Source organism: Lissotriton helveticus, chromosome 6 (assembly GCF_964261635.1).
Source record: "Lissotriton helveticus chromosome 6, aLisHel1.1, whole genome shotgun sequence".
Lineage (NCBI taxonomy): Eukaryota > Metazoa > Chordata > Amphibia > Caudata > Salamandridae > Lissotriton > Lissotriton helveticus.
This window is the reverse complement of record NC_136067.1, coordinates 216873413-216891871: the sequence shown is the minus strand read 5'-3', so window position 1 is coordinate 216891871 and position 18459 is coordinate 216873413.

Here is an 18459-nt window from a genome sequence, read left to right as displayed (position 1 = left end):
ATACTGATCCCTTGTATAGGACCCGTAATTGCTTTGGATCTTTGACCACAGTTCCTATGATAAATTGCTCTTGAGTGGTTAGAGTGTATGAGTGTGTGTGAATTTGCGGATGTGAGTTTGTTCTGAGTGTATGAATGTGGGACTCTATTTATATGTTCTGTTTGCACTAATTAAATTATGTCATGTGTTATTGTTTTGCAAACTCTGACAAAGTATTGTTAATACCAAGAATAAATATATATATATATTTTGTCTTATATAAAAAAAATCTTCTATATTTTTTGGGGGGAATTTGTTCTTGTTAGCTTAGCGATGTTCTAACCTTTCAGTAACTTTTTCAAGCACTTCCTATATTATCTATAGACAGGTTGGGTTCTTTTGACTGTTATTGGTTCTTGTTCCCCTGTCCGACCTGCCTATTATTCGCTTAAAGGGCCCCCCTTTGTTTTAGTGGTTACAACACCAAACAGCGCCTCAGCCATCCCTATACTCAGGGTCATGAACACAACCCCTCTTTCCGTCCTATATTCCACGCTATAGGTAAAGTACTATAATATATGCACAATAAACAGTAGAGTCAAAATGACAAATATATACAAGATTCAGGTGGATTAACAAATAAGAACCCCCCTTTTTTTTGGAACCTCACAAATTAACTTCGATGCAAACCACACCCATAATATCGCACACAGCAACTAGCTGTTGATGTAGCCTACTCCTGCTATCTGAGCAGTACCTTGAGCAATGTGTACTCTAGCAAGCTTTAATCGTAAAAACCCAGCAATGCTCACAGATGGGCCTATTGGAAAACAAGACGTTTTCATATTCAAGAAGGTTAATCATATAGGCTTTGAGAGGGCTTCTGTCTTTGTTACCACATTTAAAAGTAGAAAAAGTTAGCCTGTTGCCTTTAACGTGAAAATGAATAAACATGACTACATGGTATCTAGCTCTAGAGTCCTATCAAACATTTTAGGAAGACTCAAGATATACATTGACTTGTGGTAGGTGAGAGGCAAGATGATGGTCGACTAAGACCGTAGCACCGCACTACGACAGGGATTTATTAGGGCAATTAAAGCAATGTATCGGGATCCAAGAGCCCGGATACTAGTGATGGGGAGGGAATCGGTGATGTTTTAATATCTAGGGGAACCCGGCAGGGGTGCCCCTGTTCACCTATATTATTTGCTTTGTACATTATCCCATTAGTGGAGAAATTACGACAGTCCTGTAAAATCAAACCTATATGCACCAGGGGTATCAGACGAAGGTCCTGGCCTATGCAGATGACGTGGCAATTCTAACTCCAGATCCAGAAGAGGCCCTTGAGGAAATTAACCACATAACAGAAAGGATTTGGCCTGCTTTTAGGATATGCTCTAAATAGAGAGAAAATTATTGTTATTTGTACAGATAATGTAGATTTTAATGATTCTAGGCAAGCAGAGTCGGCAGTTTATCTTGGGGTGTGAATTTCAGCAAAAGTGGATGACATTAATTAAATGTAATTTTGATCCACTGGTTAAAGCTATAGCTATTGAATTAAAGAGAATGAATGGGCTACAGCTGTCAATAATTGGGAGGGGGAACATTTTAAAAATGACTATCCTGAACAAGATTCTGTACCTGTTTAGGTCAATTCTGCTTGCCTTGGAGGATCATATATTGAAGAACATCAACTCTATTTTTTCTAATTTTATGTGCCAATATGGGAAGGTGAGGAGGGCTGTGAAGTACTTGACATTAGCACAGGATCGAGAAGGGCTTACAGTTCCAAACATTACACTATATTATTGGGCTGCCCTATTGCATCAGATAACTTTTTTGCTGGAAATAGATAGTAGTAGTGAGGACAGGATAGAGAGAATTCCCACAATATTTGAACTTGCCATAGGGAATGAGGCCTCTGGGTTGCTATTAAAACAACTAGAGCAAAGTTACTATAAAAAAGTTCGTTTTAAAACTATACAGAGTGCATGGAGGCTATGGAAGCAAATACCAAAATTTGTGGAAATTTCTAAAGTTACACAATATACCCCCCTGGGGCATGTATCACTTTTTCGGACTGTAGTTTATGATGCTATGGGGAAGGATTAGGAAAACAGAGGGGTGACCACAATTGGAGAGTTTTTTGGGGGGAAACCAACATGCCCAAGGATTGGTAAAACAGAGAGGTGACCACAATTGGAGAGATTTTTGGGGGAAACTAACCTGCCCAATTCTCTAAGCTCCAACATGATTTTGGAAAAGCTCCCAATCATTTTCTAAAATCTGTACAGATGAAGAGCATCCTTATGGCTTATAGACCAACGGGGAAAATTGAGAAGATACCTCTGATGGGCCTTATTAGTAATAAGTCATGTAGAATTAGAAGTATATATAGTATTTTGTTAACAGCATTGCCAGGCGATTTGGAAAAGAGCGAGACGTCTTGGGCTGTGAAATTAGATAACCCTGATGTGGATATCTATAGGAGCTTAGATCTACCTGCTGAAATATTTTTATCTTCAAATCTAAAAGCACAATTATCTAAAACTATATTTAATCTTTATTTTACACCGGCTAAGCTATTTACGTGGGGGGAAAGGGCGGATGATAAATGTCCCAGGTGTGGGGTGGGTCCGGCGTCACTGATACATATGTTTTATGAATGTGGGAAACTGATCCCCCTAAAATTAGGGATCCTCTGTTTTTGAAAGAGCTTATTTGGTATTAATTTCGAGTTGACTCCCACATTAGTGACCTTGGGATATGATAGCTCTTTGAGCTTTAATAAAGAACAAGAATATTGCCTTTTTTTGGGCACAGCTATTTTTAGAATAATGTTTGAAGCCCGCTGAATGACATAGAACCCCTGACCTTTTAGATGTGGCAAGCCAGACTTATTGGAGTTTGGAAACAAGAGGCAGCCCCATATGCATGCAGGGGGAGGCAAGCCAAAATTCAGGGGCTAATTATATGGGCATATATATCAGAATGGAGCAGAGAAGTTGGGGATTGGAATAGGCTGCAATTTACAAAATGCTACTAAATGTTTCAACTGCTATTTGTTTCTATACACTACATTTAACATGTTTATTACATTTTAAGAGGGATGTGTATGGAATTTCAGATATATTGGTTTTATGTATTGTTAGCAACTATTTCGATGAACTGATGTATTATTGTAAAATTGACTACTGTGGGTTACCAACCAGTTTTATGAACTGATTTGTCATTATTTATTATTGTAAAATTATCTACTCTGGGTATGAATAAATAAATATTAAAAAAAAGATATACATTGACTTGTAGTCAAAGAAACACACAAACCCAATACCACCATATTAAGTAATAGAAAATCTAAGTTCTTTGAATTTTCCAGAAGTGCTCATCATTGCAAAAATAATACACCCTTGTAAAGTGGCACTCTTTTACCTGACTACTGTTTCCCACTGCACTATTTGTTTCTGTGTACATTGACTTAAACCTTGAATCTCCCTTTGGACATAGCAACCATGTTCCAGTGTTCAGACCAAGAAAAGAGACATATGTAGTAATTCTTATTGCATTTGTCAGACAGTTCGCCATGCAAAATGACTTTTGTTTTACATTTACAGAGTTCATAATGTAACACTCATTCCAACTGTATTCATTAGAGAGTTTATAATGTAAAACTACTTCCTAGGGAGTTAGTCATAGAGTTCACAATGTAAAATACCTTCCTATTGAATTGTCAGAAAACTCACATTGAACAGCCCATTCTTATTTTATTTTAAACGGTTGGCAACCTGATCCTTATAGCATTTGGCACAGTGTGCAATGTTAAACCTCTTCCTATTGTATTTGTCATGTCACAGAGTTCACAATATACGCCTCCTTCCTAGGGTGTTTGGCAAGGAGTTCACAATGTATATTCAGTTCATACTTTATTTATCAGAATGCTAGCAATGCAAACGCATTCCTATCGTTTTCAAGAAATCTGGTTCGGTGTGTCAAAGGGCAGTAATTCATGTGCCCCAAGTGAGTCAATGAAGGTCTTGCTCTTTAGTCTCTTGGAACCTGTACCTCAGCTCTCAAACGAGGGACTAAGCATCCCTTTTAACACTTAAATGCCAGGGTAACGATGCAAGGCTGACTCAGGGAGGTAATGCGGCTAGAAAATGAAAACTCAGCAAAATACAAAAATAATACATTAATTTCCAGTCAAAGTATATGAGAGGTCTATTGTTATTGTTACCACATTTAAAAAACATTAAAGTAAACTGACTGTCTTTAACATGAACATCAACATGTGATCTCCGCCTAGACAGACCCCTCAAATATGTTGATAAGAGCATGAAGTCTTTCTCGAGAGACACCAAGCATTCGTATTGGCCAGACCAAAAAAGAAACATCTGTACTATACCCCTTCCTAATAAACTTGGCAGAGAGTTCATAATGTAAAACCTCTTCCAAATAATAAGCTAATGAGGCCTATAGCCTATACTTTCGGCTTGCCACCATAAAAAAACGGAGGTCCTAACTTTTAATAACAAACAGGTCCGCCTATTGCCTTGACAAATGGCTTGTCACCATACCCACATTAGTCCTGTTGCATTGATCATTCGTTTTCTTAATAGGCAAAAAGTGCAACACATGCACTCTTTTTCAGCTGAAGCACACACCATCTTCACAATCATAATCTGTACCCAAGGGAATTTCAATATTTAGGCACAGCAAAAGTTATTTTCTCGTTTGTCATATAATTACAAAAATGGGCAAAAGACAGAACATTATACAATCCTTCATAAAATGACATCACAGATATTCTTAAAGCAAAGTGCAAATCTTCAACCCCAGTCGCTTGCCACTGTGGCAACCAACATCAAAACCCTTGTCTACTAAGTTGAGCTGTGAGAGTCCCTATAGCAAAATACCTGACAATCCACCCATCAAGGCATACCACTACTGCCCCTATCAAAACCTGTAACCAATTAAACCAATATTTGGGTGGAGCGAAAGCCCCTCTCTCAGTGGTACTTTTTAAAGCTCTTTTTCTGTTGATCACATAAAGTCTGGTGACGGTGCATTGTAAGCAACACCTGAAAATTCAGAATAGTTCTAAATGGGCATCTTAGAAAATAAAGGCATTTCACAAAACTGTTAAATCGACTAGCTTTTTTCAAATCATTTACTGTGTAAAAGGAGAGGCCTTCTGTCTTTGTCACCAGAGTTAAAAAGCAATAATCAAGCCTGTTGGTTTTAACTTGAAGATAAACTATGTCATCTCTCAAAGAAGTACCCATAAAACTATTTAGGCAGACTTAATTCATAATGAAAAAAACCCCTTCCTATTGTCTTTGTTTAAGGGTTTAGAATGGAAAGCCCTTTACTGTTGCATTTGTCAAAAGGTTTACAGTTTGAAATCCCGTGCTATTGCCTTTGTCAGAGAGTTTGCAATGTAAAACTCATTCCAATTGTATTCGTTAAATAGCTCAAAATGTAAAGCATCTTCAGGTGGTGTTTGTCGTAGAGTACAGAAGGTAAAATCAATTCCTATTGCATTTGTCCGTGTTTGCAATGTACTACTGCTCCCTGATGTATTTGGAAGATGGTTCACAAAGTGGTGCCTGGCTATGGTGTTTGACAAAGAATCATAATGTAAAAACCCTTCCGATAGTTTTTGTCTGGGAGTTCAAAATGTAAAGCCACTTCATACTGTTTTTCACCAGTATTTTATTGAAAACTTCTTCTGATATCTGTCAGGGAGCTAAAAATATGAAACCCTTTCCTTCACCATTGGTCACAGGGTTACACCTGCAAAGCCCCTATATTTGACATGGTGTCTGTGTTAGAAAATATTTGTCTTCAGGCTTAACATGGTGCAATAACAATATACCCATAAAGGCCTATTGGTTTTAGAATATGCTTTTCACAAGAAATAATTCAGGTGTACTGACTGTGTTTGAACTTTTCATAAAAGACAGATTAGCCCTACAGCATCTGACAATTCTTTACAACGAACTAGCTCAGGCCCACCATGCTGAGAATAATCTGTGCAGTACAAGTGCTTCTTTCTAGCAAAAGCACTCAACATCTGCTCAACCAAATTTAGGAAAGAGGAAGATCAACACATGGGTGAAGACAAAGCCCTTCTGTGACAAATTAGGACCTGTTTGCTATGTCCCGTCACTTTTTGCCCCCATTTTGACTGCTAGATGCTGGCTTTCTGACTCTGACTGCATCCTGGGCTCTGCTAACCAGCTCCAGGCCCTGTACTCCGATTAAGAGTCCATGGTAATTAGATATAATTATAATTGGTACTGATGATCTACCTAAAAGTGCCTAGTAAATGGCAGGGCATGTAGTCCTAGAGGCCCAGTAGATTTAATGCACTTCAGTGAGCACTACTGTGGTGCCTGTTGCCATTTTAAAAGCCAGCTCTGTCTGCAGGCACCTTTTAATCCTAAATTATATGCAAATTCCACTTTGGGATTAAAGGTGCTTCCATAGTCTCAAACTACCTAATTTTTACATATGTCACCCCTAAGGTCTCCCCTAGTTGCCTCAGGTGTGCTTTGTAACTATAACCAGGCACATTATAAACAATGTTTTATGTGCCCTGGTGAGGGAAAAACTGCCAATTTCATTTTTCCCCATTGTAGCACATTGGCTCTATAGGCTAACATGGGAATACTTTATTAAAGTATAACTATTGATATGAGTGGGCCCAACATATGATTTGAAGACTTAAAGAATAGTTGTGATAAACCCAATAACTTGCCACTATTAGACTTGTTATAACTAGTAGAGAAAAGAAGGTATAGAAATGCATTTTCTGTGAGCCAAAATCCAGCTTTCTGGCAGCCCTCTCCTGATTGGCGAGCCTCTACTAGGCTGAGCCAAGCTGTCCTAAAGAGGCATGAAGTGGCCTGACTAGAGACAAAGGATTTCCTGTGGGAGAAGAACTGAAAGCTGCACAGCAAAAGGCAGGATGGTGGCGGAGTAGCCAAACAGGTCTTCAAAGAGGGAATGATAATTTAGGGCAGCACAGGCTCATCCCCACCTCCTGCACCCCCAGCCAAAACAGGAGCCCCAGTAATTAGATCCACAGAGGGGATGGAAGGGGAGTGTTAGGGAAGCCTAGCCACGCCCATGGCTAACCTTCAAGTAGAAAGTTTCTCCATTTTGGATTTTGGAAGACTAGTGCTTTCTGGGTCAAGAATATGCCATACTTTGGAGGAAGGACATACACCTGGGTGTCACCTGGGTGTCACCTTGCATCCCATTGGTCCGGAGTTCCTCCCTACTAGAGGCCAAGGAACTCTGAATAAATATGGGGGAGCTGCCTGTAATAATAAAGAGGACTGCCCTGCTGGAACCCCTGGTCTGCACCCTAAGAGCACTACACTCGAAAAGACTGTACATGCTGCAAACCTTGGAACTTAAGTCCTAAATTTACCTTTATTTAAAATGGATTAAGGAGGGACTCCCTGAAAGCAACATGTACAAAAGAGCTGCAAGAGTTCCCTGTCTGACAATATAGGAGAAGAAGGGCTACCCTGCTGGAACCCTAGCCTGCACCCAACGGATTGTATTCTGGATGACTGCACCTGCTGCACACAAGGAACTATAGGGCTAAGGACTTTGCCTTGCTTCAAAAGTGGAAGCAGTAGACTCCCTGAAAGCAACATTGCTTCTAACCACTAGTTATACTTTTAATCTTTAAAAACTAATATCTCTAGTTCCCTACATTAGATGTTTGGTGTCATTTTAATCATAAAAATATCTCCTAATTTTATAAATTGGTGTTGGATTTGTATTGTGTGTTGTGTCTTACTTATTTAATGTATTGGTGTTTTTAAATGCTTTACACACCTGTCTCCTAAATTAAGCCTGGCTGCTATCAGCCAACCCACCAACGGTTGAGCAAGAATAATTTTTTGAGAAATTAACTGGACCATATTTTTGATTGTGGTGTTATTACTAGCTGTAGGTATCTACCTGCACCTACAACTTCAAACACATTCTCTCTAATTTGCTTCTTAAAACTCCTTTTCTGTTGACGTAAGGTCTAGCGACAGCTGGCTGTGTAGCCAAACTTAAAACTTTGGTACATTCCCTTGCCACAACTGGAGTCATCGTAATGCTAGGATACTAAAGAATTCTGGCTAAAAATCCAAATTAAATTGACAATTTACATGTGAGGATACCAAATGGATTAACATCTTGAAGTGCCGTTGTAGGAAATACTATGTATGAAAAACGGATGTGGAACAAGATAAAACAAGGTTAAATGGACACAAAACCAACATCAGGTGCATGAACAAAAAAGTATCTGTGGCAAGACACTTCAAAGAATATAGATACAGTATACCTCACTACAAATATCAGGTAAATGAACAAGTAGAAAGAAAAACTGGCAATAACACAGTTTTGCTTCATAGGGAAATGTTTAGCATTAAAAAGTATGCAGTCAGAACCAAAAATGTTTGAAGAACAAAATGAAAGTGCCCTGTTGTTCACTGTGGGAACTGGATTTCAAATCAAACACATGCACCTAACAATACCCATTTATTCTTGCCCTGCTGTTGGCATGCCACATGTAGGATAGCGTTATTACTTGGAAATACAAAAAACACATCTAGTTAAATATCAGAAGCTAGCATGCTGTATTAAGAAAAATTACATGAGAAAATATGAACAGGTTATTGGGTTCAAAGCCCCATATTTGGGGGTCGATTCCGATCGGGTAAAAAACGCTCCGATTGTTCGTACGGAGCATTTATCCCCACACGAATCGTACTCGTAAACGTCCCCGTACGAATCTGCAAGTACGATCCCAACCCAACGCGTCACTCCGTAAGACTCGTAACAAACTCCGTACAAATCGAAAGTACATACGATTTGCATCCGGGTGACGCTTTACACAATGTCCGAACATAAATAGACCGCGTTATCCGTACCAGAAAGTACGATCCGTGTTGAAGACACTCCGTACGGCTCTTTTGCTATGAGAGCTGAAAACTGCCGTAAAATCAGAGTCCGGCCCGAACCTCACCCCGGTACGCGACAAACAAGACATGAACCCCATTGTCTGTGTCATCCCAGTCCTGTATGCCCACCACCTCGTACATAGAAACGGACGACGGCGCAGCCGGTGAGTACAACGAACCCCAAAAACTGAAGTATACCTGTACGTGGTGCCACACGCGCACATCACCATTGCACACCTGTACGCCACCGCATCTCACCAGTGTAATAGTGAGACATTCCGCACCTACGTCATCAACCTCGGGGTACGGTGCGCCACACGCTACCGCATATCACCAGTGTAATAGTGAGACGTGCCGCACCGACGCCCTCAACGTCGGGATACGGTACGCCACCGCATCTCACCAGTGTAAAAGTGAGATGTGCCGCACCTACGTCATCAACCTCGGGGTACGGTGTGCCACACGCTACCGCATATCACCAGTGTAATAGTGAGACGTGCCGCACCGGCGCCATCAACGTCGGGGTACGGTACGCCACTACATCTCACCAGTGTAATAGTGAGACGTGCCGCACCTACGTCATCAACCTCGGGGTACGGTGCGCCACACGCTACCGCATATCACCAGTGTAATAGTGAGACGTGTGGGACCTACGTCAGAAATGTATGTGTATGTTGCGTCACATCTAAGTGATGTGTGGAAAACACACCCAGCAGTGTCCAGCAGTGCCCAGCAGTAGAGGGTGTGTGTGACTAAGACCCCCAGCAGTGCCCAGCAGTGCCCAGCAGTAGAGGCTGTGTGTGACTAAGACCCCCAGCAGTGCCCAGCAGTGCCCAGCAGTAGAGGGTGTGTGTGACTAAGACCCCCAGCAGTGCCCAGCAGTGCCCAGCAGTGCCCAGCAGTAGAGGGTGTGTGTGACTAAGACTCCCAGCAGTGCCCAGCAGTCCCCAGCAGTAGAGGGCGAGTGTGACTAAGACCCCAGCAGTGCCTAGCAGTAGATGGTGTGTGTGACTAAGACCCTCAGCAGTGCCCAGCAAGAGAGGGTGTATGTGACTAAGACCCTCAGCAGTGCCCAGCAGTGCCCAGCAGTAGAGGGTGTGTGTGACTAAGACCCCCAGCAGTGCCCAGCAGTGCCCAGCAGTAGAGGGTGTGTGTGACTAAGACCCCCAGCAGTGCATAGCAGTGCCCAGCAGTAGAGGGTGTGTGTGACTAAGACCCCCAGCAGTGCCCAGCAGTAGAGGGTGTATGTGACTAAGACCCCCAGCAGTGCCCAGCAGTAGAGGGTGTGTGTGACTAAGACCCCCAGCAGTGCCTAGCAGTGCCCAGCAGTAGAGGGTGTGTGTGACTAAGACCCCCAGTAGTGCCCAGCAGTGCCCAGCAGTAGAGGGTGTGTGTGACTAAGACCCCCAGCAGTGCCCAGCAGTGCCCAGCAGTAGAGGGTGTGTGTGACTAAGACCCCGAGCAGTGCCCACCAGTGCCCAGCAGTAGAGGGTGTGTGTGACTAAGACCCCCAGCAGTGCCCAGCAGTAGAGGGTGTGTGTGACTAAGACCCGCAGCAGTGCCCAGCAGTGCCCAGCAGTGCCCAGCAGTAGAGGGTGTGTGTGACCAAGACCCCCAGCAGTGCACCGCAGTGCCCAGCAGTAGAGGCTGTTTGTGACTAAGACCCCCAGCAGTGCCCAGCAGTACCCACCAGTAGAGGGTGTGTGTGACTAAGACCCCCAGCAGTGCCCAGCAGTGCCCAGCAGTGGGTGTGTGTGACTAAGACCCCCAGAAGTGCCCAGCAGTTAAAGCATAAACATACCATGGTGAACCTCATTACCATCAGGAAATAGACACATGTTACAATACCCAAATATGAACATTACACCAGCTCCCAGGCACACAGCAGTCCAAGCCATTACCAGCAAAGCAAAAATACAGTACCAAAAAATAAAAGTTTTATTCAGCTGCACCAAAAGATAAAACGGAAATATGAGTCCATGCTCACAGAAGCCCAATGGCCAGTCCAAATAACGGGAAAAAGGTTGTGGCATTCTGGATGCTGTCACACCTAAACTTGCCTGCACATAGAGTTCAATTGTCCGTGGAACAGTGGGGCATCATCTGGGGAATCCTCCGGCACCGCAGGGACAGGAGGGGGAAGGACAGGTGTAGTGGGTGCAGGTGTTGTGGATTCCTCCACATTGGCCGTTGCCTCGCTGAATGTGGCTAAATATTCTTGGCTGCACACTTCAGCCAGTTCTGACAAACTAACACCTGAACTCGGGGACACATTGGGGGTGGGGGTAGAGGGCTGTGAGTCTGTTGTCGTGGGTCTGTGGATGCATGTGTAACGTCTGTCCCCTCTCCCTGTGGGTGTGCCTACATCCCCTTGAGATTGGGTGCGTGGAGATTTGCGCTTAGTCTGCCGTGTGGGTGTGCTTGGTGTGTCTGTTGTGGTGTCTGACCTGTGGCGTCTGTGTGTACGTTGGGCAGGAATGGGAGAGGTTGAGGTGGATGGGTCTGAAGGAGGGGGGGCAGATGCTGCAGGATGGACATTGCTGCCGTCAGTGTTGAGTCTATGCCAGCCACACTCCGACGTAGATCAGACATGGAAGATGACATGCCCTCCATGAACGACAACAACTGTATCATGATTTTTGTTTGTCCATGGAGGACAGTCAGCATGGATGTCTGACCTACTTGAATCTGCCGGAGTAGGTCCACAGACTCAGCACTGAGGGCAGCAGGGGAGACAGGGGCAGGGGCTGCGGAGCCGGGAACAAAGGAGACACGGGGGCTAGCACGGACCCTAGGGACCCCAACAACTGGGAGGGTGGAGATGGTACTGGATGAGGAGGGGACAGCCAAAGATGTAGAAAATGGCATAGCTGCATATTCCCCCTCCTCCGGAGAGTCTGATTCCGAACCGTCCGCATGGTAGGAGGTGTCGTGCCCATGAGGTCCGGCCGTCTGACTCTCCTCACCCTCCATGCCACTGCCTCCCTCCGACTCCCCAAAGCTGGTGGCACTGTCACAGGGTCCCTCTGGCTGGTTCGCGCCTGTGTCTCCTCCAGATTGTGGTGATGATGCTGTTGGCAAGGAGAATAAGAAAAATATATCAGTCACCTGTACACATCAGACATGTCAGCTACAAATCATTTGGGCACATTTTTAAACATGGCATGCATCATGAGTCACATGCCACTGAACTCTGCACAATGCTAAGCCTAGTAATGGGCAATTGTAAGAGACACAACGCTCAATGTATAGTAGGATACAAGTAACAGGCAAGGACACAACTTGTATGAGAGTCACAATGATGAGCCACTGCCTGAAAACAGGATAGCTGATGATAAATCACTGGTTATTTGCCCACCCTGCCACCCAAATCCATACCTGGTCATGTTTGAATCGGTTTGACCCTGTGTCCCATGGGAAAAGTCCTGCCCGAACTGTCATGTGATGCCATCCTGGGACCTGAAACAAGTGTTCCATCACCTCACACTGTCTACACCCAAACTCACATTGTGTGGCTGACCCTTAATATTATTACCAAACAACCTGCAACATACTTTGCAAATATGCACACACGCACTGCCCAGTGTGAGTTTGCACAAGCTAAATTTAGTATACATGGACAGTGTGCACCTGTAGCTAACACATGAGAATTAGAAAGTTTACCATGGACAAGGGCCACTGAGGCTGACTCGTGCAGAAAAACATGTTGAGACTCCTGATGAGTGCCAAAATATGAAGAAGGGCAGACACAGTGCACAGGTGGTGCAACAGGTAAGGTACCAACAGGTGTCACAGTCCTCCCTCCAACATGATGATGTGCCAAGGAATATGCATACTGAGACATAGCACCTTAGGAGTACATGTGAAAAACAATACATAGCCAAAGAGCTGGACAAATGTGGAGTAGGGCAAGGCATTTAAACCAGCACCTGCTGAATATGGGCCATTCTAATGCCAAGGCATTAAGTGCCTGTCTGACCCCACCATCCCAACTGTGGGAGTGTTAGCATGCCTCGGAGCACTGCAGGTAGCATGTGACACACATGACAACAAACGGACATGTACCTACCCCCTTCTTGCTGCTGTCCCTCCTGCAACTGCCTATGGAGGTCTGGGAACACCACTTCCAGGACCCGGAGCATGTGGGGGGTGAGGTGGTGGGTGCCGCCATGCTTGCGCGGAGCTTCGCGCTTGAGTTGGACCCTGGCGATGCGGCGGGTCCAGCACCGGATTTCCTGCCACCTCTTCCTGATGTTACAGAGCCTCCTGCGAGGCCCCCCTCACTCCTGACAGTCCTGTCACGAATATAAAGTGATACAACATCAGTACACCTGGTCCATGTCCCAAAGACACACACTTGCACCAAATAGACTATGACAACAGGGCATAGGATGCTGACCAGACTTGCATCATTGTCCATGTGTATGTGACCTGTGAGCAAACAACAATGCACTACATGCCATTGAAAGGCCACTGATGCCATAAGGGGTGCAAACCACTCTCTGAGCATGGCACACACTAAGCAATATATGCTACTTCAGGGTACACTGCAGCACGTGACATGCTGTCACATACCCCACCAAAGAATCCTCTTCAGACCACACATGCACACCCTGGCATAGCCCATCTGCTTGTCATTGTCAACAGTGTATACAACATCACTTAGCACATGTCACACCTTCGAAAGATGTGACACAGGCCTCATGCTAACTGTAAAAGTCATGCACACGGCGCTGCATACTTGTCTCATCACATGGGTATAGCTGTGGCATACGTCATGCACAAGTCTTGCTAAACATCACCGACACTATTTGCCAGGTGACAAAGATCAATCACACTCTCCAATGTACATCACTTCAAAGCATGCTATTGTCCAACAAGCACACAGGTCATGAACAAATCCATCTACAGTGAGTACATTCATCTGTCATTCGGGGGGAACACTGCAACAGCTCAGCAAACCATTAAAAAATACATGCAGGGTGTGGCACAGCAGAAAGTGTGATTCACATTGCAGTTAATGTCACAGTTGGTACAATGCTGAGGAGCAGTAAACATTATTACACCACATCATTAACTGCATGTGAGATACCACACTGTACACACCGGCACTCACTCCAAACAACATAGCATCTCTTTACAATAAATACACAATGGCTGTAGTGTCACACACACAACAGGTGCACAGTCCAAGGTAGTGCAATCATCACTCACCTGCTCCTCTGGTCTCCCATACAGCTTGCTGTAGTTAGGCAGGAGGGCATCCAGCAGGGCATTGTTCTCCCCTCACTGAATGCAGGTACCCTATCCATGCTCAGCAAAATCAGGATCCAGAGGATACAGAGACAGCAGCTGTGTTGTCCACTCTAATGTTGTGCAGGCAAGTGCCCTCTCAGAGCCACATGCTGCCTTATATCTGTGCTGCTGAGGGTCTGTGAGTCCAAGGAGTACTGTGTGATAGGCCAGAATAGTTTGCATCCTATGTTGCATCCAATCCCATGACACATGAGGCCATGACACACATTTGCATGGTTTAAAAACTGAGCCTGAGCTGAACAACAATGTTTGCTACATTGTAGTTTTGCCCAACTGAATTTTCCAGAACACCTGTAGAACACTCTCAAATCTCTGTTTCCTTGACAACCAGGCTGCATTCTGCCCATTCCACTGTTCCCCTACATGTTCCCTATGTATTTTCTGGTATCCACACACAAATACGGTACGATTTCCGTCGCGATTGCAACTCATTCAATGGTGAAACAACCCGTACACACGCACGTTCAATCGGGGTACGCTCTGCTCGCGTATAGCTACAATGCAATAGGGAAACGACCTGTACACACGCACGTTCAATCGGGGTACGCTCTGCTCGCATATAGCTACAATGCAATAGGGAAACGAACCGTACACACGCACGTTCAATCGGGGTACGCTCTGCTCGCGTATAGCTACAATGCAATAGGGAAACGACCCATACACACGCACGTTCAATCGGGGTACGCTCTGCTCGCGTATAGCTATAATGCAATAGGAAAACGAACCGTACACACTCACGTTCAATCGGGGTACGCTCTGCTTGCGTATAGCCACAATGCAATAGGGAAACGACCCGTACACACGCACGTTCAATCGGGATACGCTCTGCTCGCATATAGCTACAATGCAATAGGGAAACGAACCGTACACACGCACGTTCAATCGGGGTACGCTCTGCTCGCGTATAGCTACAATGCAATAGGGAAACGACCCATACATACGCACGTTCAATCGGGGTACGCTCTGCTCGCGTATAGCTATAATGCAATAGGGAAACGAACCGTACACACTCACGTTCAATCGGGGTACGCTCTGCTTGCGTATAGCTACAATGCAATAGGGAAACGACCCATTCCACTGTTCCCCTACATGTTCCCTATGTATTTTCTGGTATCCACACACAAATACGGTACGATTTCCGTCGCGATTGCAACTCATTCAATGGTGAAACAACCCGTACACGCGCACGTTCAATCGGGGTACGCTCTGCTCGCGTATAGCTACAATGCAATAGGGAAACGACCCGTACACACGCACGTTCAATCGGGGTACGCTCTGCTCGCATATAGCTACAATGCAATAGGGAAACGAACCGTACACACGCACATTCAATCGGGGTACGCTCTGCTTGCGTATAGCTACAATGAAATAGGGAAACGACCCATACACACGCACGTTCAATCAGGGTACGCTCTGCTCGCGTATAGCTATAATGCAATAGGGAAACGAACCGTACACACTCACGTTCAATCGGGGTACGCTCTGCTTGCGTATAGCTACAATGCAATAGGGAAACGACCCGTACACACGCACGTTCAATCGGGGTACGCTCTGCTCGCGTATAGCTACAATGCAATAGGGAAACAAACCGTACACACGCACGTTCAATTCCGGGTACGCTCTGCTCGCGTATAGCTACAATGCAATAGGGAAACGAACCGTACACATGCACGTTCAATCGGATTACGCTCTGCTCGCGTATGGCTACAATGCAATAGGGAAACGAACCGTACACATGCACGTTCAATCGGGGTACGCTCTGCTCGCGTATAGCTACAATGCATTAGGGAAACGACCCGTACACACGCACGTTCAATCGGGTTACGCTCTGCTCGCGTATAGCTACAAGGGAATGTGATATTGTGGCACAGTTGATGTGGGAAGAGCTGTTTAGACATGTCATTAATCACTGTGCACATGTGTTCCACATACATTCAACACTTCTCACCTGAGTTACATCTTGAACATATTGTGATGCACATCAACACTGGTATGGCACACCATTCAGTACAGGCATCTGTCACATGATGACAGCAACATGCCCACTGTCACAGATGTAAAATTGACGCCCAGCATGACCGTGTATGACCACGTCATGTGTGTGCCATGTGCGAAATTGTGCATGCTGTTTGTATACTGTCAAGTTCATCTGCTGTAAGAGCACCTATGATTGGTCTTTGCCGTGATGACAGGGTTACACATGTACGCACACCATGCCACTGGTGCAAATCATCCGCTCATATGTGTGATGGCATTATAGACTATTTGTCCCCAAACATACATATCTGCAGTCTGATAATGTCCATGTTGTAGTTGTTGCAAATGCACACCTCAAGCACAATATGTCTGATATGTGCAAATGATGGCACATGTGATGTGGGTGTGTGCATTGCTGTCAGCTTTTTGGATGTACAGACAACCTCCTCATGCAGTTCACGTGACGTGTGTCACTGACATGATACATGGTCCTGCTCACTCAGACCAGCCCAGCAGATCATTTGTATGCATGACATGTCCATTCCACAGACAACAGGTCTATCAGTTATCATGGAGGAGTGGCAGCCAGCTGGCACATGTGTCCTCAATGTGTAGCCCACGCCAGACTCAAAATTGATTAGATGCGTTGAAGCAGTGTTGCTTGTGCCATGTACATTATAATTATCTTTGTCTGACAGTTGTACACTTTTTTTCCTTAATAAGTTGTGCAGGGCATCCCCTCTGGCATGGCCGTTGCCAGACTTGGATGCCATGAGAGAACGTGATTGCATACGGCGTTACCGCTTCACACAAAAGTTGATTCAGGACCTGACGGACAGGCTGGAACCACATCTCCAACCACGACACAGGTATCCAACTGCGCTGACACCCAAGGTAAAGGTGATGGCAGCACTATATTTCTTTGCCACAGGTACATTCCAATTTACCATAGGTGATGTGGGCGGGATGTCCCAAACAATGTTCAGCAGGGTTTTACGTGATGTATTGGCAGCCATGTTGGTGCACATAGATGAATTCATAACATTCCCTACTCCTGCACAGTTGACAGATGTCAAGGGGAAATTCTATGCCCTGGGACGCATGCCACATGTAATTGGTGCTATTGATGGAACACATGTTTCTCTGGTGCCACCACAGGCTCTGGAGCAAGCGTACCGCAACAGGAAACATTACCTCTCGATAAATGCCCTGGTGGTGTGTCTTGCCAACATGCTGATCTCCCATGTTTGTGCACGTTTTCCAGGATCTGGCCACGATGCATTCATCATGAGGCATAGCAGGGTACCACAGATGATGCTGCAGCTGCGCAACCATAGGGCATGTCTTGTTGGTGGGTAAACTCTGTTACTCATGTATATCTGTATGTCATTATTTCCTTAACTGCATCATATTACACACTCATTTCAATGATGTCAATTTACAGGAGACGCAGGATATCCAAACATGCCGTGGCTCATGACTCCGCTACGCAACCCCAGAACAGCTGCAGACCAGCGGTACAACAATGCTCATGGGCAGACCAGGCGGGTGATAGAGCGAACATTTGGACTCCTGAAGAGCCGGTTCAGGTGCCTCGACAAGACAGGCGTAGCACTCCAATACACCCCACTCAAGGTGTGTAACATCTTCATGGTGTGCTGCATGCTACACAACATGGCAGTGGAGGAGGCCGTGCCACTCATCCTAGATCCTGATGAGCTGGAACATCCGTCCGTGGAGGATGAAGGACTTGGCCAGGATGCCAGTGATGAGGAGGTTGAAGATGATATCCGGAGTCACCCCATCCGCAACTTCTTTTCATAATGGTGAGTCCTAGGTTCATTTTGTTCACGCATGTACCATAGAGTTGAATGGGTAGCATGCTGTGTGTCCAGCTGACTGTATGCAATGTCACTTTGATGTTTGTTGTGCAGTGTCACACAGGTACAGATGTAATGCCACACACAGACGTGCTATGTGTGAACTTGGAATGTACAAGTGTAGTACAACCTTAGTCTATTCAACATGACCATGTCTGAATGAAATTATTCTGTACTTGACCCCTTGTGTGCCTCTCATTCCCAGGTCGCGCTGCCTGTTGTCCGTTGGTGTCATCTTGGTCAGCCTGCTATTGCTCATGATGATAGCAACGTCAGCCAAATCAACGGACCATGCACGGACATGTGGAAATGTCAGTTTGGGTAAG